This window comes from Mobula hypostoma, chromosome 24 (genome assembly GCF_963921235.1).
Source record: "Mobula hypostoma chromosome 24, sMobHyp1.1, whole genome shotgun sequence".
Lineage (NCBI taxonomy): Eukaryota > Metazoa > Chordata > Chondrichthyes > Myliobatiformes > Myliobatidae > Mobula > Mobula hypostoma.
In genome coordinates, this window is record NC_086120.1 from 9,764,830 (window position 1) to 9,786,689 (window position 21,860).

At 40.1% G+C, this 21,860-nt stretch overlaps 1 protein-coding gene across 2 annotated transcripts in view; it reads left to right on the forward strand.

Annotated features, from left to right (window-relative positions):
* Window positions 1–21,860, forward strand: part of kdm4b (lysine (K)-specific demethylase 4B) — a 576,222-nt gene that overhangs the window by 14,822 nt on the left and 539,540 nt on the right. Inside the window, exon 2 of one of the 2 annotated variants that reach the window (XM_063032524.1) lies at window positions 19,133–19,259. The exons of the other annotated variant lie outside the window; for it this stretch is intronic. The gene's annotated coding sequence lies outside the window, so the exon portion shown is untranslated. The remainder of the gene's footprint in view (window positions 1–19,132; window positions 19,260–21,860) is intronic. 2 annotated transcript variants of the gene reach the window in all.

Below are 21,860 nucleotides of genomic sequence, written 5' to 3' on the forward strand. Positions count from 1 at the left end.
TTCCTGTCCCAATTAAGCACCATAGTGTCCCAAATAAATGAAGGGAATCCCGGCTGTTTTTGTTCTTTGAGTTGTCTCAAATACGCAGCTGCCCTGATGAACTGATGGCCGAAATAATTAGAAACCATAGCATTTGGAGCATACATTTGTAGAAGTAACTATAATTATAGCATTCAGAAGGGAGTTGGATAAATATCTGAAAGGAAAGAATTTGCAACACCAGAGGAGAGATCAGCGAAATGGGACTAATGGGCTAGTATGGACTCTGAGCTGAATGGCTTCCTTCCATTGTTGTTAGCACCCTATGATGCTATCTTCTGTTAGGTCTCCCTGGTGGATGATTTTGTAGGAAATATGTAAGTGGATTTATTTCGCCATTCAAACTGTTGACATTACCAAGTATGGGTGACTGAAGGAGAGACAGAATTAGAGTAGAGGAGGAGAGAGTCCACAGAATAGACTCCGGCTAAGATTGTTTTTATGCCGGTCTTGCATGTGAGGTAAATTCATTTTGCAGCTCAGTCAGGATTATGCTTTAATTGGTGTGTGATGGCTAGACCATGTTTTTTTTAAAATAAAAGATGCATGGCTACCTTGCACTTCTGATGACTGGAGTGGAAGTTAGTCATACTCAATCCTGAGGAAATGTCTGAGAAAATGTCACTTTGGTGATTAAATATAAGTGGTACATGGGAAGCTAGTGTCATTAATGTCTTAATAAGTGTAATATTGGATTATTTTATGCATGTGAATCATGTAAATGTTTTTGAATACCAAGAGGCTATTTAACTGAAATGTGTGGGTTAGACAGAAATATAGTGACTTTTCTCTCATTTAAAGAGAATGTGCTCTTTCAATTGTTAGATAGTGAATAGAAACTTAAAACCTGTGAGATTTTATTTTGCACTAATTAAAATTTGACAAACTATTTATTCTCACAATGGGAATTAGATGTGAATATTTAGCCCTGTAAAATGTTTAAACAATTAGCTTTTCTACATTTGATTTGTGTTCATTGAAATACTAATCTGATGGAAATTATCTAAATACCGATGCAACTTTTTTTCCCATGCTTACCTATGTTCACTTGAAATATTAAAGTGGGTAGACTGGTGGAATTGTGCATTGCTCATCAATGCCAGGCACAACTCAATTTTATGGAAGTTGCATTTAGGGAATAAAGTCATGGAGAATTATTCTTTGGGCTGGTAGGATTGTATTACTTGCACAAACACCCATATTTTTGCTAAATCCCCAGATGAAGGATAGATGAAATATTTCCAAGTAGTAATATAGATATTAGTGTTTACATCTCATGCATAGAGATATTTTTATTTTAAATAATTTGGCATGGCATTCACATTCTGAAGTAGTTCCCTTTTAACATTTTGTTTTAAACCTACACAGAGATCCAAAGTCTTATTTATAGAAAATGATTGAAAGAAAATATTTTCTAAGTGACTTTCCTTATTTATGGACAAAGAAAACAGTTTTGCAACTGTCGTTATTTTAACTGAATTGGAGGCCTCAGTAAATCTCTAGGGTTTCCTTGATTTTACAAGCATATATTTCTGGAAAATATTAAAATCTCTGATCTGTAAATACTTCTGAGTTGTCCCTGGAGATTGAACTCAATATTTTATAATTGGCTCCTGGATACAAGACTGTCTTTCTCCTTTACAAAGAGATATGTATGCATTCTAGCAGTTAAATTGGCAATCTAACAACAAAACAATTTTCAAGGTTTAGTTCATTTGATTTGTGTGGTTGATGTGGTTGCTGGGATAGGTATAAATTAAATACAGAAGGAATTTCTTTGCTAAATTCTCTGATAGTTTAAAAATACACTCACTTTTTAAACTGTTAGTTTCACTCATTCGTTATGTGCCATGTCGTATGATGTGGATGATCATGGTCTTTCCGTAACATTGATTGTTCTTAGCAAATTTTTCTACAGAAGTGTTTTTCCCTTGCCATCTTCTGGGCAGTGTCTTATAAGATGGGTGACCCCCCCCCCCCACCCCAGCCATTATCAATACTCTTCTGAGATTGTCTGCCTGGAATCAATGGTCGCATGACCAGAAATTGTGATTATGCACCAACTGCTCATACGACCATCCACCACCTGCTCCCATGGTTTCACATGACCACCCTGAGTGAGGGGCCGCTAAGGAAGTGCTACACCTTGCTCAAGGGTGACCTGCAGGTTAGTGGCGGGAAGGAGCACCTTACATCTCCTTTGATAGAAACATATCTCCACTCCGCCACCCAGTTTAACAAGGGTTAATTGGAGTGTTTGAAAAATGCACTCAGTCATTCTGAGAATGGCTTCTGTTGATTCTCTTACACCCTGCACTACACTCCATTTCTCTCTCGGTTTAATACAATTTCTAAAGGTTAAAGATATGAAAGAAAAGCTAGCAACAGTATATAATCAGAATTCTGTTTCTCTAACACAATTTAATAAATTGAATATTTTGCCTAAAGAAAGCTTTTGAAATGTGGGGAGAAAAATGTATCCAATTTCAGGAAATATCTTTGATGCTAGTTTTATATTGGCTGATTAAAGACTGCACTTCAATCTAAAATTTTACATTTGTCTCAGTCATGGTTCTAGATGATAAACCCAAACCAATCCTGGGCATTTTGGAGCAGCTGATGCCTTCAGGTAAAACCTGCAATTAGGGTAATATAATCTTTAGGGACCATTTAGTGCTTGCAGTTAATATTATTGTCCAATATGTTCTATTGTGAGTTTTAAAATTTTATTTTAAACCTGTGTATGCATATAATCTTTTGGTTCAAATAAATAATCAGCAAAAAGTAATTCCAATAATATAAATCAACATTAATTGATCAGGTGTTTCCTGTATAAAGCAGCAGATATTGTCTTAAGTTGCACACTTCAACAAAGAGACTATGTGTAACATGAGAAATAGAGGGAATTACACCTTCATTTTTGTTTTATTCGTTCTTGGGTTATGAACGTGTCTGCCTTGTTATTGTTCACCTGTAATTGTCACTTACTGAGGAGGCAGTTAAGAGTCAACCACATTGGCAGATGAGTCAGGAATGAAGATAGCAGAGTTTCTTCTCTGAAGGACGTCAGTGAATCACACAGGGGTTTAATGATAGCCTGGTAGTTTAATGCTTTAATTTGCTGTAACTGAGATTAGTTGTAAGACCAGATTTATTTATTTAGAAGAATTCTAATTCATTAGATACAATGATGAAATTTGAATTAAAAGTCAAGATCTTTGAATCATATCTAATAACTTAAACATGATGTTACTGTGCCCTTGATTCTCATGTACAGCAGGGCCACATATAAATTGAATAGGTTATATTGTTTGAGATAGTTAAGTAACAAAATATACTGTAATTTAGGGAGAAGAAAATTGCAGTTGATTGAAGTATTTCCCTACATTTTAGGCACACAAGTATGATGTTTGCAAGACTGGTATGCCACTATTGGCAGGATTTCTAAGAATAGTTTGATAAATTTAGATTGTTAATAACAATGTAAGATGTTATTGTTGAATATTTAAGACATGGAAGTACATGATTATAAGTGGCAAATTTGTGCTGTCTTTTTTAATGGAAGGATTTTATAGACATGTACTAAAGCGTTGTAAATCCTTAAAGAATCTGTAAAATCTGACAGAAAATGTTTGTCATGGATTGTGTCCTGTTTGGTTCTGTATGCACGTGTATTTCCGTCCCACAGAAATTACTGGAGGATGTTTAATACAATAATTAATTCATCAAATGAATAGTTTTTAAGGAGAAGGACAACGGTAGAGCGGGGTGAGAAGTACTTTAGACCTTTGGCTTTTGCAATACACAGACTGTGTCGCAAGTGTTTATCTAATAAAATACCTTTCCCCGTTCACCATTGTGCATTTTATGACGAGGTAATATATGTTGCGTGTGTGTTTTTTCTGGTGAGACATTTGTGACTCATTCCATGCACAATGAAAATGGTTCTGTTAATTTACTAGCAACACACACAAAAAATGCTGATGAACGCAGCAGGCCAGGCAGCATCTATAGGAAGAGGTACAGTTGACGCTTCATCCCGGCCCGAAACGTCAGCTGTACCTCTTAATATAGATGCTGCCTAACCTGCTGCGTTCACCAGCACTTTTTGTGTGTGTTGCTTGTATTTCCAGTATCTGCAGATTTCCTCGTATCTGCGTTGTTAATTTACTTTCAATTTATAGAATTAAGATTATTAGACATCGTTGATTTCTAACAAAAATCATTGATGTGCATATCAGTTCCAGTGTGCAACTGATCAGTGTAATGCTTTGCATTGTACTAAGTATGAGTGATCATGCATGCACATGGCTTCCTTAAATCCAGAAAGTAGTGAACTAAAACAATCCCTATAACTAAAGTATTGAACAAAATTGAAAGTTATAAATTATGGTGACCTTGTGGCTGGAATAGTTGTTAAGACTGTAGACAAAGTAAGTGAACCCTTGAATAAGGTAGGACATGGGAGGCATGTTCATGTGTAAGTACTACTACTACTATGTCGGCTCAGATCACTTACACTCATGTGTAAGTGATCCTGTGCAAAATTGCACTAACCTAGAAGTGATTTTTTTTTTGGACAATTTGACATAAGAAAAGAGTGTGTTTGGAAGCCAGAGCAAGAAAAAGGCAATTTTGCAAAAATAACTTGTATTTTTGGGTTGGGTAAGTTAGACTCCAAGATTATCAGGCAAAAATGGAATTGAACAATGGGCAGTCTTTGAGGTGGAGACTGTCCTAGTACATTCCCACCTGAGTGAAAGCTGGAGCGAATAAAGCTAGAGGTGCCTGGATGACTGCAGAGAGTGAAATAAAGCAGAAAAGAACGCAAATTATGGATATCCTCATTGTTAAAATAAATGTAAATAAAGCTATTCCTAGAAGATGCAGAGGGAAAATAAGTAAATAAGAGGGGCAAAGGCAGACTGTTAGGAAAAGCTGCCACCAAATACTGAATCCAAAAATCTTTGGTAGGCATGTTAGCAATAAATGGGGGACTTGGAAGTGAAGTAGGTCTGATCAGGAACGAATAAAATGTACTTGCAGAGGGACAGGACATGGTCAGGGTACCAGTAAATTCTTCATCCTTTATCAAGGATAAAATTAAAAGGTCATTAACCTGAAATGTTAGCTTTGTTTCAGAAGAGCAGAATGATTTTCTTCCCTGCACTGTTATGGGAGGTTCTCAATAAGCTTGTGCAGTTACTAGTCCATGTATTCATTTTGTCTTTCCTGAAAATCTTCAGTATGGCACCTGTTCAAACCAACGGTCCTTTTATTTATAGATTTTTACCCAGTGCTGGTGAATTTGCTATTTTGCACCGTGGTTTTGACTTGACTATAGATTATTGCAGTTGTTTCCTTTGCTTGTAGCTGTTGAAGTGTGAAGTGGCTACTTTGTGCTCCTACCTTACGGAAAACCTGTCATCAAGTATTAACGTGGCATGATGTTCAGTCATGTTGAAATCTAAACCACAATTAGGCTAAAAGTCATGGATAATAAAATCTATGTTTTGTTGGTAGTGGTTTTGTTTTTGGTTAATTCTGTGCATGTAGTCTGAAAACCATGAGTTAACTTTATTTCTATAAGTGACAATCAAATCGTTGCTGAAATTTATCAAGCTCACAGGGATATACAGTGGATTCTGGTTAATAGGGGCACATTGGGACCAGTTTATGTTGGCCCAATAAAGTGGCCATTCTAATTAGCCAAAGCTTCATGGAAGTAGTTAAAAGGGTACAAGAAAGACAAATTACTGTTTGACTGAATAAGAAATTATGTATTTAAATAAAATACAAAACAAATTAGAACACTAATACTATGACAGTACTATAAAACTGTATTAGTTCCAAATAGTTTTTGATGGAGGAATTCATTCTATGTGCACTATCGTGTATGGGGTGTCCTCAAAGAGGGGTAGGACCCTTGATTGAAGGGGCTTGTGTCCATTCTGGGGCAGGACCCTCACCTTTGGTCCCCTCAAGACACTCAGCTCTCATCTGTGGTTCCAGGTAGCTGCTTGCATGTGACAGCGGCCATACCTTAGTACTTTGCTTTGATAAGTGGGCTAAACCAGGTGAGGGTAGCTGGCGGGCCTTGTACCCCAATGAAACAGGGACTTGCCTGTCCTATATGAAGTCAGCTCTGGCGGATTGGGTAGATGAGATCAAAAGTGAGCTCCAGTGGCCAAGAAGGCAGCTCTGCAACGCTTTATGGAGAGCAAAGGGCTTGATAAGGCACAGAAAGAGTCATGGTTATCCACTGCAGACAAGGAAGATCCCAATTTGTGATGATTACTGCTACCACTAGACCCGGACTTCTGAGGTTGAGAGAATGGAACTGTCCCAACTTTTCCACTTGAAAAGCACTCCTGCACAGGTTTCTTGTTATTGTCAGATATGATGGACAACAAATACACTGCTGTGTTCTTTTGATTGACTATAAATGAACAAAATCAGTGCAGATACCTAGTGTAGGTAATGGACTGCCTTCATACAATGCTTTTGACAGTTGCATCCTCCAAATCTTCACTTTCATTGTAACATTCAGGATTGTTGTCAATACTCTCAAATTCTTCATAGTTGCTAACTTGTTGAAGTAGTAAAATTGTTTCATTTTTGCTCTTGGCTGTTTCTGGCATTTTCAAGCATGAATGCTTGAAACCGCAGTGAGCAAAACAATACTAAATTGTCTTATTATTTATTTCTTGCCAACTATCAGTGACAAAAACTGTTTTTTGAACACAAACGCATGCAAATTAGACAATTTAAAAATTGTTCACTCCAAGTACAGTGTAGTGTCTAAGGACCACACAAATTCATGCAACTGATGCTAGTTAGAAACTGTTCGGCAACAGTCTCCTGTCCCAGTTAAACGGCATGATGTCTCAAATAAATAAAGGGAATCTCAGCTATTTTCTCGATTCGTTTTCGTTCTTTAAGAATTGTCGCAAATAAGCAGTTTCCCCGATTAACCAATGGACCAACTAACTGAAATCCACTGCATTTGTTTATGGAGTGGCTTCAGTGTTTTTTTTCCCCTGTTGTTTGATGTGGACTTTGAAACCTGGATGAACTTGTTGGGTTCAGAATGTTGAATATAAATAATTTCATATTGGTTCATCCCAACTAAACTTGACTTGGGCAGTGCAGTGTTTCTTGAGGCAGAGGCTTTGTTTTCCCTATGCATACACTCTTTATTTTACTGAGCATTGGTGATATACCTAATGGAAGTGTAGAGGTATTTTCATATGCAATGGTAGTTAAGAGATCTTAATTTTAATTTTAAATTAGGAGAATTTGTTTGACTATCCTTTTCCAACATGGCTGATTGAGTTCTTGCTGCCAATAATGTTGGTCTCAACGATCCAGTTCCTCAAGTAGAGAAATGTTGCATTCCAGCTCACTTTTAAGTAAGATTTATCCAACAAACAAAAATTAATAAATATCAATTTTTAAGTACAGAAAATATTTAGTTTTTTTCTTTTTCCCCTTCCAAATCCACCCAAAGGTATGAGTTTCCTTTTAATGTAACTTTGCATGTGATAATGGCTTATATTATCTTAATGGAAAAGAAATACATTTCCAGGTTTCAGCAGCAAGCATTTGCAAGCTTTTCAACAGTCAGTGGGGTAGTTGGTGAAAGTCATAGAAGAGCACTAGGGGAAAGATCAAAGAATCTGATCTTGCACATTCTTTTAAAGCACCAGTCATTGGATTATAGTCAGGAACTTAATTTCATTCCATAGCCCACGAAAGCTGTATGTGAAATGTTTCTTGTTGTCAACCTTGCTATCTTCAACCAACCCCAAGCTGAAAATTGATCCTAGTCATATTGTATAACTCATCAGTGTATTCTAATCAAATATATTATTGGAGAAAGCTAAGGGTTCCTGATGTTGTAAGACAAGCCAGTCATTTGACAACTGACATTACCAATGCATGGAACCTTATTGGCACTATACGTTTGATTGTATATTGTCACAGAAATTAATATCTGTATTAGCTGTTCATCTTTTGTGATCATTGTTTATAATCTGGCATGGGAAATGACTTCCTACTGCAGAAGTTTACTTTTTGATTAAAAATGAATATCTGTGAATTGAGCATGTTCATCTTTCTGTGTGAGGAATTTGTTATCTGGGTGACCTGCCAATGAAGTATCATAGAATGCTTCACAGTTCTCTTTAGGAAGATACTAAAGTTCCCATGGAGACTTTTCAGTGAAAAGCGAGGAGATATTATTAGTGTTTTGACTAATATTTAATTTTCTTACAGCATCACCTACAGAATTTCTGGAAATATTGCTTTCTGAGTACTTGCTGAATACAGATTAACTGTCAATTTCATATGTCTGACTGTTTTTCAATATTACCCGATTGGCCCTTACAACATTCTAAAGGTGTAATGAAATGTGCTGTACAAATGTCTGAGCATATGCTCATGTGGATTGTAAGGAGGATCGTGGCAATTAAAGGAAGAAAAGGAACTGTCAAAGATCACAAGGATAACTTAATTGTGTTGCCAGAGAGTACGTGCAAGCTATCCCCAGGTTATGGAAGACCTGACTTGTGGAAATCGGACGTTATGCAAATTCTACCATTGATGCCTTGTTAGTCTAACAAATAATATTTTAAAATTTTCATGTTGTTCATTAACAGCTAGGTATAGTATATGTTCCATTAATTTAAATATGGGTAGTGTTAGGGTGAACAAAGTTGATACTGAATGAAGGAAAAGAGTTATTGGAAGTGGTCTGCAGAGCACGATAGTATGGATAGTAATAGAAAATAAGAATACCAAGAGAAAATGAAGTAGTACATCAAGGAGAGGAGACTCAACTATTTGAGGCAATGGGTTTGGAGGTAACTTGTTCATTTTTTGACTCCCAGAACACTTCTCGAGAGCGGAACCCTTGGATACCCAGGGACTGCTGTATAAGGTTCTTAATCATTACATTGTGTCAATAGTGCTTATGTTCCAGTTAAGAAGGAAGAGTGTGAATTATTGAATAGGGTAAATACAATAGAAAAGTAAAACAAAAAAAAACTGGAATTGATTGGGAAGTGAGAGAATGTGTTGCAGGGCTACAAAGAAGTAAGGAGGGGGAATAAGACTGATGTGATTGCTCATTTGGGAATCAATGTGGACAGGGTGGATTGAATGGCCGCCGCCTTTGTCAATAAAGAAGTAAAGCCATTTAAAAAAATTTAGCTATGAAAATGGGTCGCTCACAAGGTCCTGATGAAATATATCCTAGGCTATTAAGAGCAACAGGGGAAGAAATTGTAGAGGTTTTGGACATCATTTTTCAATCCTTGGACATAGGAGTGGTAGCTGAGGAATGAAGGGCTATTAGCATTGCACTGTATTCTTTAGGAGAGGAAAGGATAAATCAAATAATTGATGAAACGATTGCTAGTGGGTGCCACAGCAGTGTAGTGATTAGTGCAATGCCATTGTAAATTGGTGTGTTGGGTATTTTGGAGTTCAATTCTGGTGCTGTTCTGTACGTCTTCCCCTTTGGGATGTGTGGGTTTTCCCTGGGTGCTCTGATTTTCTCCTACAGTCTGAAGACATACCAAGGAGGTTAACTGGTCATTGTAAATTATCCCATCATTAGGTTAGGGTTAATTGAGTTTGTGGGGTTGCTGGGGCAGTGTAGCTTGAAGGGCCAGAAGGGCCTACTCCACATTGTATCACTAAATAAATAACAGTTCTGAGGGGCTGTATAAATCTTTATTTAGAAAGGCAGGTTAATAATTTGTGTAAATTTGTTTGTGAAAGGCCATGTTTGATTAACTTGATAAAACATTTTGAGGAGCTAGGAAGGAGAATCAATAAAGGTAATTTGTTCAATCTCGTTTATATTGATTTTTGGTAAGGCTTTTTATGGCAATGTAAGGTTTAGCATGACACTTATAGCTCAGGACTTCAGAGTGCAGAGTTCAATTCTGACATTCTCTATGAGAAAGTTTGTATCTTCTTCCCATGTGCATATGGGTTTCCTCCGGGTTTTCCGGTTATCTCCTTCAGTCCAAAGACGTACCACTTAGTAGATTAACTGGTCATTGTGAGTTGTCCTGTGATTAGGCTAGGGTTATCTAGATGGGTTGTTAGACCTGTTTCAGAAGGACATGTTTCACACTCTTATCTTTAAATAAATGTCCTATATGGTGTAGTATTTAATATTTCAGTGATATTTGAGTAATGTAAATATATTGTTTGATTAAGCATTTTTTGTTTACATAATTCATCACAGATTATATGTATGAAGTATGTGAGTGGCATATGCCATCATGTCATATATGTGCACCTCACAAAAGTAAAACTAAATTTCAATTGGTTTGATGCTTTGGAGTTACAAAACATAACAGTGCGATGAGGAAGTTTTAAAACAAAATTGAGATGACAACCTACCTGTTGCAGTGCAGCAAGACAATCGAGCTATAAAAAAAAGCATGACACGTTTCTCTGGGAAGGGGGGGGGAAAGAGAAATGTTCAAATTCAAAAATAAAATGTGCAGCACTTTTTTTCTTTGTAAGGGGACAGACAATAGAATCTTAAAGGCAGAAATGGATGAAATTTGTGGGTTCATAAAATGAGTACTGGTCAATAAAAAATATAAAACAGAAGTGCTGGCTACATGTCTGATTACACAACAGATAAATGGCTTGTATATACTGAACAAATTGAGCAGTATTTTAAAGCAAATGGAATAGTCAATAAGAAACTAGTGCAACTGGTGGAAAAGCATACAGTTTGTGTAGAACTTTAATTGCTCTAACCAAATGAGCTGAAATGAGCTTTGCTGATATCATGAATGTAATGTGGGAAAATTTAGAACTGAAGCCATTGTTGATTGCAGAATGCTTTAGGTTTCAAAAGTAGAATCAAAAGGAAGCGGAGTCCATTTCAGCTTGCGTGCTGAATTGAAGAAATTGTCCAAACATTGTTAGTTCAGCAATGGACTTGATGATGCACTGAGAGATCGTTTAGTTTGTGGAATCTTACAAGAAAGCATTTAAAAACCAGTTCCTAACTGAAGCACAATGTGCATTTACAAGAGCAGTTAAAATTGCTGAATCAATGGAAACAGCAGCCGGAGACACAATTGAGTTGCAGTCAGGGATAAAAGTGAGCGTGAGCAAAATTGCAACACCTAAACAGAAACCTGCCTGGCGGAACAAGTTGTGTTATCATTGTGGCAGGGGCTCACCTACACCAGATCGATGCAGGTTTAAAGGCAAAACTTGTCAAAAATGCAACAAAGTAAGACATCTACGAAGAGAATTTTGGGCAGACAAAAATAAATGGACTGCCAGGAAAGATTCAAAAAGTCAGGTTGCAGTTTCAAAAAGAGCACTAATCTGCAAGCTGTTTATGAAGTGTGACAATGGGACTGGGTAGCTGAGTCTTGCAGTGTGAAAACTAAGGAGACAAGCAATATGACTTGCTCCAGAAATGAACGCCAAGTTAATTAAAGTGCAGTTGGACAGCATCTCGGCTGTTTCTGTCATTACATAAAAAGAGTTTGAATGACATTTCAAAGTTACTGAACTGAAACCTGCTTATATGCAGCTAAGAACTTGAACAGGAGAAAAGATAACTTCTGTGGGAATGACATTTGTAACAGTGAAATACAACATTGGACTTGTATTTGGTTAAAAACAGGAGTGCCAATATTTTAGGATTGTGATTGGTTGAGACAATTAGAACTTGATTGGAGATCCATCTACTAGATGCATGCCACATCCCCTGTAAAAGAGTCAACTGAAGATGATTTAACAAAGGTACTGGATGATGTCACAGGAGTTTTCAAGAATGGCATTAGAAAACTCAAACATATCAGGGTAAATTAGTGTTGAATGAAAATGTCACACCAAGTTTTGCAAAGCCCATCTGGTTCCTTATACCATTAGTGATTAAGAAGCTAGTGAGTTAGGTTGTGTGGAGGCTGAAGGAATTCTTTCCAAGGTTGCGTTGAGCCCATGGGCAACATCAGTGACCCTGGTAGCCAAGAAGAATGAGTCTGTAAGGATCTGTGGTGATTTTAAGGTCACCATCAACCCAGTACTGAAAGCAGATAAAAACCCTCTGCCCAGTATAGAGGATATGATAACAAACTCTTCTGGACGGAAAACGCTTCAGCAAAGACCTATCTATAGATGGAGATGGAAGAAGAGTCCCAAGTGTCTCAAGCCATAAACACTCACAATAGGCTTCATCTTTATAATAGGCTTATTTTTGGAATAGCATCATACTTGCACTCTGGCAGAAAGTTATGGATCAGGTGCTGTAAGGCTGCCCAGGCACTCAGTGTTACCTGGATGACATCATTGTTACTAGTGAGGAAGGCAAGGAACAGTTCCAAAATCTCAAGAGTGTTAAAAAAAGACCAGAAGATTATGGACTCGGAGTGCAACGCAACAAGTGTGAATCCTTTAAATCAAGCGTCATCTACTGTGGTTACACCATTGATGCACAAGGATTCCACAAGTATGCTGAGAAAATTCAAACAGTGGTAGATGTCCCAAGGCCAAAAGACTTGTCATAGATGTTTTTTCAGATTTGTCAATAACAGGTTCCTGCCAAACATGGCTACAGTGCTCCACCCCTTGAACTCATTAGTACAGATGGGAAAGAAATGGCAATGGACAAAGCAGTGTGAAGTGGCTTTGCAAAAGGTAAAGGAAATGGTGACTCAGACATGATACTCGTGCATTATGATCCACTTTGTCCAGTGAAGCTTGCCTGTGATGCCTTGCCTTGTGGTATAGGTGCAGTCATGTCACATGTTATGAGTGATGCAAGTGAATGCCCCATACATAACCTTTTGCGTCATGTTCCCTTACTGCTGCAGTGAAAAATTATACACAGATTGACAGAGAGGCCTTGAGTCTGGTTTGGGGTGTAAAATGTTTCAACTAGTACTTCAGTGGGAGAGAGTTTATCCTTATTACTGAACATCAACCACAAGTGTCTATTTTCAATCCACAGAAGGGTGTCTCAGAAACAGAGATGGGCTCTTTTTCTACAAGGACACAATTACAAGATTGAATTCAGGAGGACAACTAATCATGAAAATGTTTATTGATTTTTCCATTTACTCTTGGAAAAGAAATACCTATAAAATTTCCTCCCTAATGCAAACTGAAAGTCTCTCATTAACAGCAGAACGGATCCAGGGGGAAACCAGAAAGGACCTCATACTGTCTCAGGTCTACATGGTAACCCAAAATGTTGTAATGTGCAGCAGAAACTGCAGTTTCCCCGTTTCTTTTTACCAAAGCTGGTGATGAAGGTGCTCTGATGGTTGCCTTAACGTGAGATTGAAAGTTGTATCATCCAGTCTGAGAGCGAGGGTGTTGGAGGAGCTACATGCCAATTATCTAGGCATGGTCAAAATAACTGTTGGGTCGAAGCTTTGTCTAGTGGCCTAGGATAGATCAATAGATGGAGCAATTTGCCATGCACCGTTTGGGATGCTAGGATGTCTAGAAGAATCCAAGAGCAGCACCTCTCCATCCCTGGGAATAGTCTGCACTGTCTTGGCAGAAGTTTCATGTGGATTTGCCAGAAGTGTTCCCAATAGCCTCCCTACAACCTTGCTTACTGATGTGTTGAGAAGCCTCTTCTCAGTGACTGGTGTTCCAGAACACTTAAGTCAGTGACAATGAACCACACTTTGTTGCAGAAGAGTTTGTCATTCCTGAAAATGAATGGAATAAGATGGCTGCACTGTACCACCCAGCTACAACTGGCTTGGCGGAGAGGTTTGTCCAGATTCTAAAGAGTGCGCTGCGAACAATGTCAGCAGAACACATCACACTGACACTGAATCAGAAGCTTGCCAGTTTCCTCCCTGCATGTCACAATGCACCACACTCCACAACCAACAAGTCATCAGCTATGCTGTTCCTGGGTGGTCCCTTGCATTCACACTTGGATCTCCTCAAACTCAATCTCCAAAAAAGTATGTAGGACAAACGGCTGAGACAAATTGAGGGCTTCCCAAACAAAGAGGTTCAATGTTTCACTCCTGGGAAAGCAGTACTAGTGAGGGATTACAGAGGTGATCAAAAGTGGGTATATGGAAAGATTAAGGATAGAACTGGACTACTCTCCTACACAGGGGATATTGTGTTGTCTCCAGGTGACATCAGACAAACTGATCAGTTAAGGAGAACAGAGTCCTTTGTTAGAGAAGAAAGGTGTCCAGAGCAGTCAGAGTCAACTTCACCAACCATTATGGAGGAGACGACAGAGCCTGAAGTTGTTTCACAGTCACAAGACTCACTTGCCAAGCAGAATGACACCCTCCCACTCTTGTCAGGGAAGACATTATCTCACAAGAGTAGGAAAACCTCCACAGCGATTAAATCTATAAGCTTGAATGGGATAATTTAAAAATTTACTGTGCTGTTGATGTCTGTATATAGTAGTTGTATTATCTAATATACTGTGTTTTTTGTTAAGGTGTATGCTATATTAAGTTGGAGTTTGAACAAGGAGTTCAGTGATTTAATATTTCAGTCATATTTGAGTAATATTGTAAATATATTTGATTAAACATTATTGGTTTCATAGTTCATTATCGTTTATATGTATGTATGAAGTAAATGAATTGCATATGTCATTATGCTACCACGTCACATGTGTGCCTCACTGAAGTAAAACTAAACATGCACGAATTACCCCTGGCTCCCACATTTTTCTTTCAATTCATTCGCTACTACTTTGATTCTACAACCTTCAGACACCATTTCACTGATTTGTGTTGTCAGTGTTATTTTTTATTTGCTCAGTTTGTTTTCTTATGCATCTTGGTTGTTTATCAGTGTTTATGTATAGTTTTTCATGAAAATCTAAATATTTATTTTGTCCTGTAAATGCCTGCAAGAAAATGAATCTCAAGTTAGTAATATGGTACCCTGGTAATAAATCTAACTTTGAAAATTCAACTCTAACATACTTTAAACTTTTTAGAGAGGCTGTTTGATTAGGAAGAAATACAGATATGCTTAGTTGGAGTAAGTATGATTGAACCCTTAAAAAGAGAATTAATTTGCAGTTCTTACTTTATTAGAGTAACTTAGTTCGGAATGAGTTCAAGTTTTTAAGACCATAGGAGCAGAATTAGGTCATTTGGCCCATCAAGTCTGCTCTGCCATTTCATCATGGCTGATCCATTTCCCTATCAACCCCATTCTTCTGCCTTCTCCCCTTAATCTTTCACACCCTGACTAATCAGAAGCGTATCAACCTCTGCTTTAAATGCACCCAGTGACCTGGCCTCCACAGCTGCCTGTGGCAACTAATTCTTGGATTCACCACCCTCTGGCTAAAGAAATTCCTCCTTGTTTTAAATGGATGTCTATTTTTGAGGATGTGCCCCCTGTTCTAACTCCACTCCCCCCCCCCACTACACCACCAAGGGAAACATCCTCTTCACATGTGCTCTGTATAGGCTTTTCAGCATTCAATAGGTTTCAATGACATTCTCCACCAATTTTTCTAGGTTCCAGTGAGTACTGGCCCAGAGCCTTCAATCACTGCTCATGTGATGTTGAGGCTCTATAAGGCATCTGTGAGACCACACATGGAGTATTGTGTGCAGTTTTGGGCTCCTTATTTTAGAAAGGATATGCTGACATTGGAGAGGGTTCAGAGAAGATTCATGAGAATGATTCCAGGAATGAAAGGGTTACTATATGAGGAACGTCTGGCAGCTCTTGGGCTGTATTCCCTGGAGTTCAGGAGAATGAGGGGGGATCTTACAGAAACATTCCGAATGTTAAAAGGCCTGAACAGATTAGATATGGCAAAGTTATTTCCCATGGTAGGGGATTCTAGGACAAGAGGGCACAACTTCAAGAATGAAGGATGTCCATTTAGAACTGAGATGTGGAGGAATTACTTTAGTCAGAGGGTGGTAAATCTGTGGAATTAGTTGCCATGAGCGATTGTGGAGGCCAAGTCTTTGGGTGTATTTAAGGCAGAGATAGATGGTTCTTGATTAGGCAGAGCATCAAAGGGTATGGGGTGAAGGCAGGGGAGTGGGGATGACTAGAAGAATTGGATCAGCCCATGACTGAATGGTGGAGCAGACTCGATGGGCTGAATGGCTTCTGCTCCTATATCTTAAGGTCTTGTATGATAACCCGTTTATTCTTGGAATCATTCTCGTGAACCTCCTAACCCCTCTCCAATGTCAACATATCCCTTCTTAAATAAGAGGCCCAAAACTGCTCACAATACTCCGAGAGGCCTCAGCAGTGCCTTATACAACCTCAGCATTACAACCTTGCTTTTATGTTGTCGTCCTTTTGAAATGAATGGTAAAATTGCATTCGCCTTCCCACCACCAATTCGACCTGCAAATTATTTTTCAGGAATACTGCACAAGGGCTCCCTAATCCCTTGGCACCTTGGTGTTTTTAATTTTCCCTCCAGTTAGAAAATACTCTGTGCTTTTATTACTTGTAACAAAGTGCATGACCATACACTCCATGACACTGTATTCTGTCTGCCGCCTCTTTGCCCATTCTCCTAATCTAAGTCCTGCTGCAACCTCCCTGCCTCCTCAACACTTGCTGCCCCGCCACCAATCTTTGTATCATCCACAAACTTGGCCAAAAGCCATTAATTTCATCATCCAAAAAAGACATAGTCCCAACGCAGACCCCTGTGGAACACCACTAGTCACTAGCAGCCAATTCAAAAAGGATCCCTTTTATTCCTACACTTTGCCTCCTGCCAATCAGCCAATACTCTATCCATGCTGCACCTTGTCAAAGACCTTCTGATATTCCAAGAATACAACATCGACTGATTCTCCTTTGTTTTTTCTTCAGAGAATTCCAACAGATTTGTCAAGCAACATTTTTTCTTAAGGAGACCATGCTGACTTTGGCCTGCTTGTCATGTGCCTCCAAGTACCCCAAAACCACATCCTTAACAATCGATTACAACATCTTCCTAACCACTGAGGTCAGGCTAACTGTTCTATAATTTTTTTCTGCCTCTCTCCTTTCTTGAATGGAGTGACATTTGCAATTTTTCGGTCCTCCGGAACTATGCCAGGATCTATCGATTCTTTAAAGATCATTACTAATACCGCCACCATCTCTTCAGCCACCTCTTTCAGAACCCTGAGATATAGTCCATCAGGTCCAGGTGACATAACCTTTCAGTTTTCTAAGCACTATCTCCCAAGTAATAGCAACTGCTCTCACTTCTGTTCCTTGACACTCTTGAACAGCTGGAACACTATTCGTGTTTTCCACAGAAGAAGACTGAAGCAAAGTAGTTATTCAGTTTATCTGCAGTTTCCTTATCTCCTGTTTACTATCTCTCTAGCATAATTTTCCAGCAGCCCCATATCTAGGCTTGCCTCTCTTTTACTCTTTATATATCCAAAACTGTGTACATACATCTATTGATGCTTCTGGACGCATCTTCAGTGATGTTCCTGGAATCATCGGGTGTTTCGGGTCTTTCAACATCATACAACCTCCTCCAGGTGACCCAGCCAGGGCTGATCAGACCTCAGCTTGTGTCCAGATGGCTAGCTACTTATGACTCCACGGCTCCCCCCTTTTGAGCCACGGCCATCTTGAGGCCCTCTCTGCCGCATCGGTGGTACTGCGGATGGCTCTCCTCTTCCTCTCTCCCTCGATGCCCAAAATGCTGAAGGCTGTAACTAAGGAACGGGCTGCGAATCCCCTACAACCAACCTCCACTGGGAGACACCTCGCTCTCCACCCAGCCTGCTGACAGTTGCTGACCAGTCCTGAGTACTTGGAGAGCTTCCTTTCAAAGGCCTCTTCCAAGCTATCTTCCCATGGGACTGTCAGCTCCAGCAGCACCACTTGCTTAGTTGACTCAGACACTAGGACAATATCTGGTCGCAAGGTGGTGGCTGCGATATGGTTGGGGAACTTCAGCTGCCCTTCGAGGTCCACCAACAGCTGCCAGTCCCTTGCAGAGGTCAGGATGCCTGTAGATGTTCTTTTGGCAGGTATTGGCTGCTTCCCGGCTCTGACAAAAAAAAAATTATTATTGGCTAGCTTACCTTCATATTTCACCCTTTTCCCTCATGTTTTTTTTTAGTTACCTTCTATTGGTTTTTAAAAATTTCCCAATCCGCTAGCTTCCCACTACTTTTTGCTCAATTATGCCCACTCTTTTGTTTTTATGTTGGCTTTAACTTCCCTTATCAGCCATGGTTGCATCATTCTGCCTTTAGAATACTTGCTCTTCTTTGAGATGTAACTATTGTGCACCTTCCACATTGCTCCCAGAAACTCTAGCCTCTGCTGCTCTACCATCATTCCTGCTAATGTCCCCTTCCAATTAACCTTTGGCCCACTCCTCTCTTCTCTGATGTGCCCCTATATTGAAAATATGCAAGACAGAGACTGATAACCTTTTAGATTTTAAAGGGATTAAGAGATGTTGGTTAGTGCAGTCAACTGGCAGTTAGGTAGGAGATCTTATTGAATGATGGAGCGGAGGCTAAGTAGTCTGCTCCTTGTGTTCTTGTGCAAGGAGGTCATAGGATGGTAACAAAGAAATCGAGGGCATCAGTACCAGATAATTTGAGTCAGGAGTGGACATGAGGGATGCTTTGGAACATGAGGGATGCTTTGGAGATGGCAATTTGCAAGTCTTATTGCTGATTGCTTCTCATGGTCGAGTATGACAGCAAGATTGCAAATAGTTGAGTTTGACTTCTGTCATTTGCCAAGGAGATGGAAAATACTGATATTTTGGGAATTCAGTTTGTGGCAGAGACCACAAGCAATGGACTAGATCTTTGAAATACTAAGTTGCAGATATTTTTGTTCATTATCCTGCATGTTTGATGATCTATTACATTTTTGTTTAGTGGGGTGTAGGGTTAGAACTACCAACTTGTTAATTTCCTTGTGTCTTATTTATTTAGTGTTGTTGCCAATAGGGGTGAGGTGCTGTCTAAGTTAGCATTATTTCAAAACTTTTGGATGGCAAATCATACTTAATTTAGATCTGCTGTCATAGATGTATTATTAAATCACAATGTAAATACTAACAACAGGAATTCTGCAGATGCTGGAAATTCAAGCAACACACATCAAAGTTGCTGGTGAACGCAGCAGGCCAAGCAGCATCTGTAGGAAGAGGTGAAGTCGACGTTTCAGGCCGAGACCCTTCGTCAGGACTAACTGAAGGAAGAGTGAGTAAGGGATTTGAAAGTTGGAGGGGGAGGGGGAGATCGAAAATGATAGGAGAAGACAGGAGGGGGAGGGATAGAGCCAAGAGCTGGACAGGTGATAGGCAATAGGGGATACGAGAGGATCATGGGACAGGAGGTCCGGGAAGAAAGACGGGGGGGGGGGTGACCCAGAGGATGGGCAAGAGGTTTATTCAGAGGGACAGAGGGAGAAAAAGGAGAGTGAGAGAAAGAATGTGTGCATAAAAATGATTAACAGATGGGGTATGAGGGGGAGGTGGGGCCTTAGCGGAAGTTAGAGAAGTCGATGTTCATGCCATCAGGTTGGAGGCTACCCAGACGGAATATAAGGTGTTATTCCTCCAACCTGAGTGTGGCTTCATCTTTACAGTAGAGGAGGTCGTGGATAGACATGTCAGAATGAGAATGAGATGTGGAATTAAAATGTGTGGCCACTGGGAGATCCTGCTTTCTCTGGCAGACAGAGCGTAGATGTTCAGCAAAGCGGTCTCCCAGTCTGCGTCGGGTCTCACCAATATATAAAAGGCCACATCGGGAGCACCGGACGCAGTATATCACCCCAGTCGACTCACAGGTGAAGTGTTGCCTCACCTGGAGGGACTGTTTGGGACCCTGAATGGTGGTAAGGGAGGAAGTGTAAGGGCATGTGTAGCACTTGTTCCGCTTACACGGATAAGTGCCAGGAGGGAGATCAGTGGGGAGGGATGGGGGGGACAAATGGACAAGGGAGTTGTGTAGGGAGCGATCCCTGCAGAATGCAGAGAGATGGGGGGAGGGAAAGATGTGCTTAGTGGTGGGATCCCGTTGGAGGTGGCGGAAGTTACGGAGAATAATATGTTGGACCCGGAGGCTGGTGGGGTGGGCAATGTAAATACTGTTGTCTCCGTCATAAGTGAGTCATGGTGTCTATACCCTGGGCCAGGGGTCCCCAACCTTTTTTGCACCGCGGACCGGTTTAATATTGACAATATTCTTGCGGACCGGCTGACTGGGGGGTGGTGGGGGGGGGGTGTTAATCACGACCGGAATATAGGTGAAACTATAAGTCACCTATAAGTGGCTAATAATACACTCAATTTCGTTTCTAAAAGGATTTATCTAATGAATTTAATATTAAAAACACAGTGCATATTTTCCTCGTATGAACTTATAAAATCATTGCAACACACCAATATCGCTGGATCGGTGGGAGCCCTGGGCTTGTTTCCCTGCAACAAGACGGTCCCATCGAGGGGTGATGGGAGACAGCGATACTCGAAGGGGGTACCTTTATGTCCAGTCTATTCAGCAATTTAGTTTTCGTTGCATTCTTTGCACAAAATCCCGCTTCGCAGCGATATGATGTTGAAAATGGAAGCAACGTTTTCAGTGCTTTCGTGGCTTTCTCAGGGTATTCAGCCTTGACTTTGATCCAGAATGCCGGCAGAGATGTTATGTCAAACATACTTTTCAGCCCACTGTCACTTACAAGCTCGAGGAGTTGATCATCTTCCCGCGCTGACATGGATGATTCACTGGGGACATTCACAAATGGGTCACAGACCCATTCCTTTGCACATCTTGGGTCATTTGCGGTTGGGAAGTAACACACGAATTCTGTCGACAGCGAAGATAGGTGATCGTGCACCAGCTGTGAGAAGGACGGTGCAGCCTCAGTCTGTCCCAAAATTCCAGCTAATGTTAGGAACATGTCTAATTTGGCCCCTGTCCACTCACCATCCCCACATTTCCAGTTTGGTTTTGAAAGCAGATACTTTATCTGCCAACTTGAAGACAGTTGTCATTCTCCCCTGAGGTGACAAATTGAGTTCATTGAGCAGGTTGAAGATGTCACACAGATAAATGAGTTTTGCTATCCACTCCTCGTCACTGAAGTGTGCTGCCAGTGGTGACTTTTTTTTCCTGCAAGAAGCCTCTGTAGCTGCTCTCTTAACTCAAAAACCCTGGCCAGGGCAATCCCCCTCGATAGCCACCTGACTTCAGTGCGAAAGAGAAGGCGTTTGTGCTCTGCATCCATTTCCTCACAAAGCTGCTCAAACAGACGTGAGTTAAGGGCTTTTGCTTTGATGTGATTGATAACTTCAACAACGTCACTCAGTACACTGTTAAGATCAGGTGACATTTTTCGGCCAGCCAGCATTTCCCTGTGTATGACACAGTGTGTAGACTGGCATTCAGGGGCAACTTCTTTGACTGCAGCCCTGTCTGTGCATATTCCAACACAGAATGACCAGTCCAGTATGCCTGACATGTAGTCATTCAAAGAGTTGAATACCTCTGCCCCAGTTGTGTTAGTTGGCAGCGGCAGTGCACACGACATATCCTCCTGCACATCGTCATGAAATATGTACCGCACATAGACCAGTAGTATTGCCTTGTTGTCGACATCGGTAGACTCATTGACTTGGATAGCGTACCATGGCGACTCGTTAAGCCGTTCCAACAGCTGTGCTTCGATGTCCTCTGCTATGTCATCGATTCTCCTTGAAACTGGTAGCTGAAAGAGAAACCTGTGCCATCTTGTTAGCTGCAGCTTCTTCCAGCAGTTCACGGCACATGTCCTTGGCAGCAGGCAGAATCAAT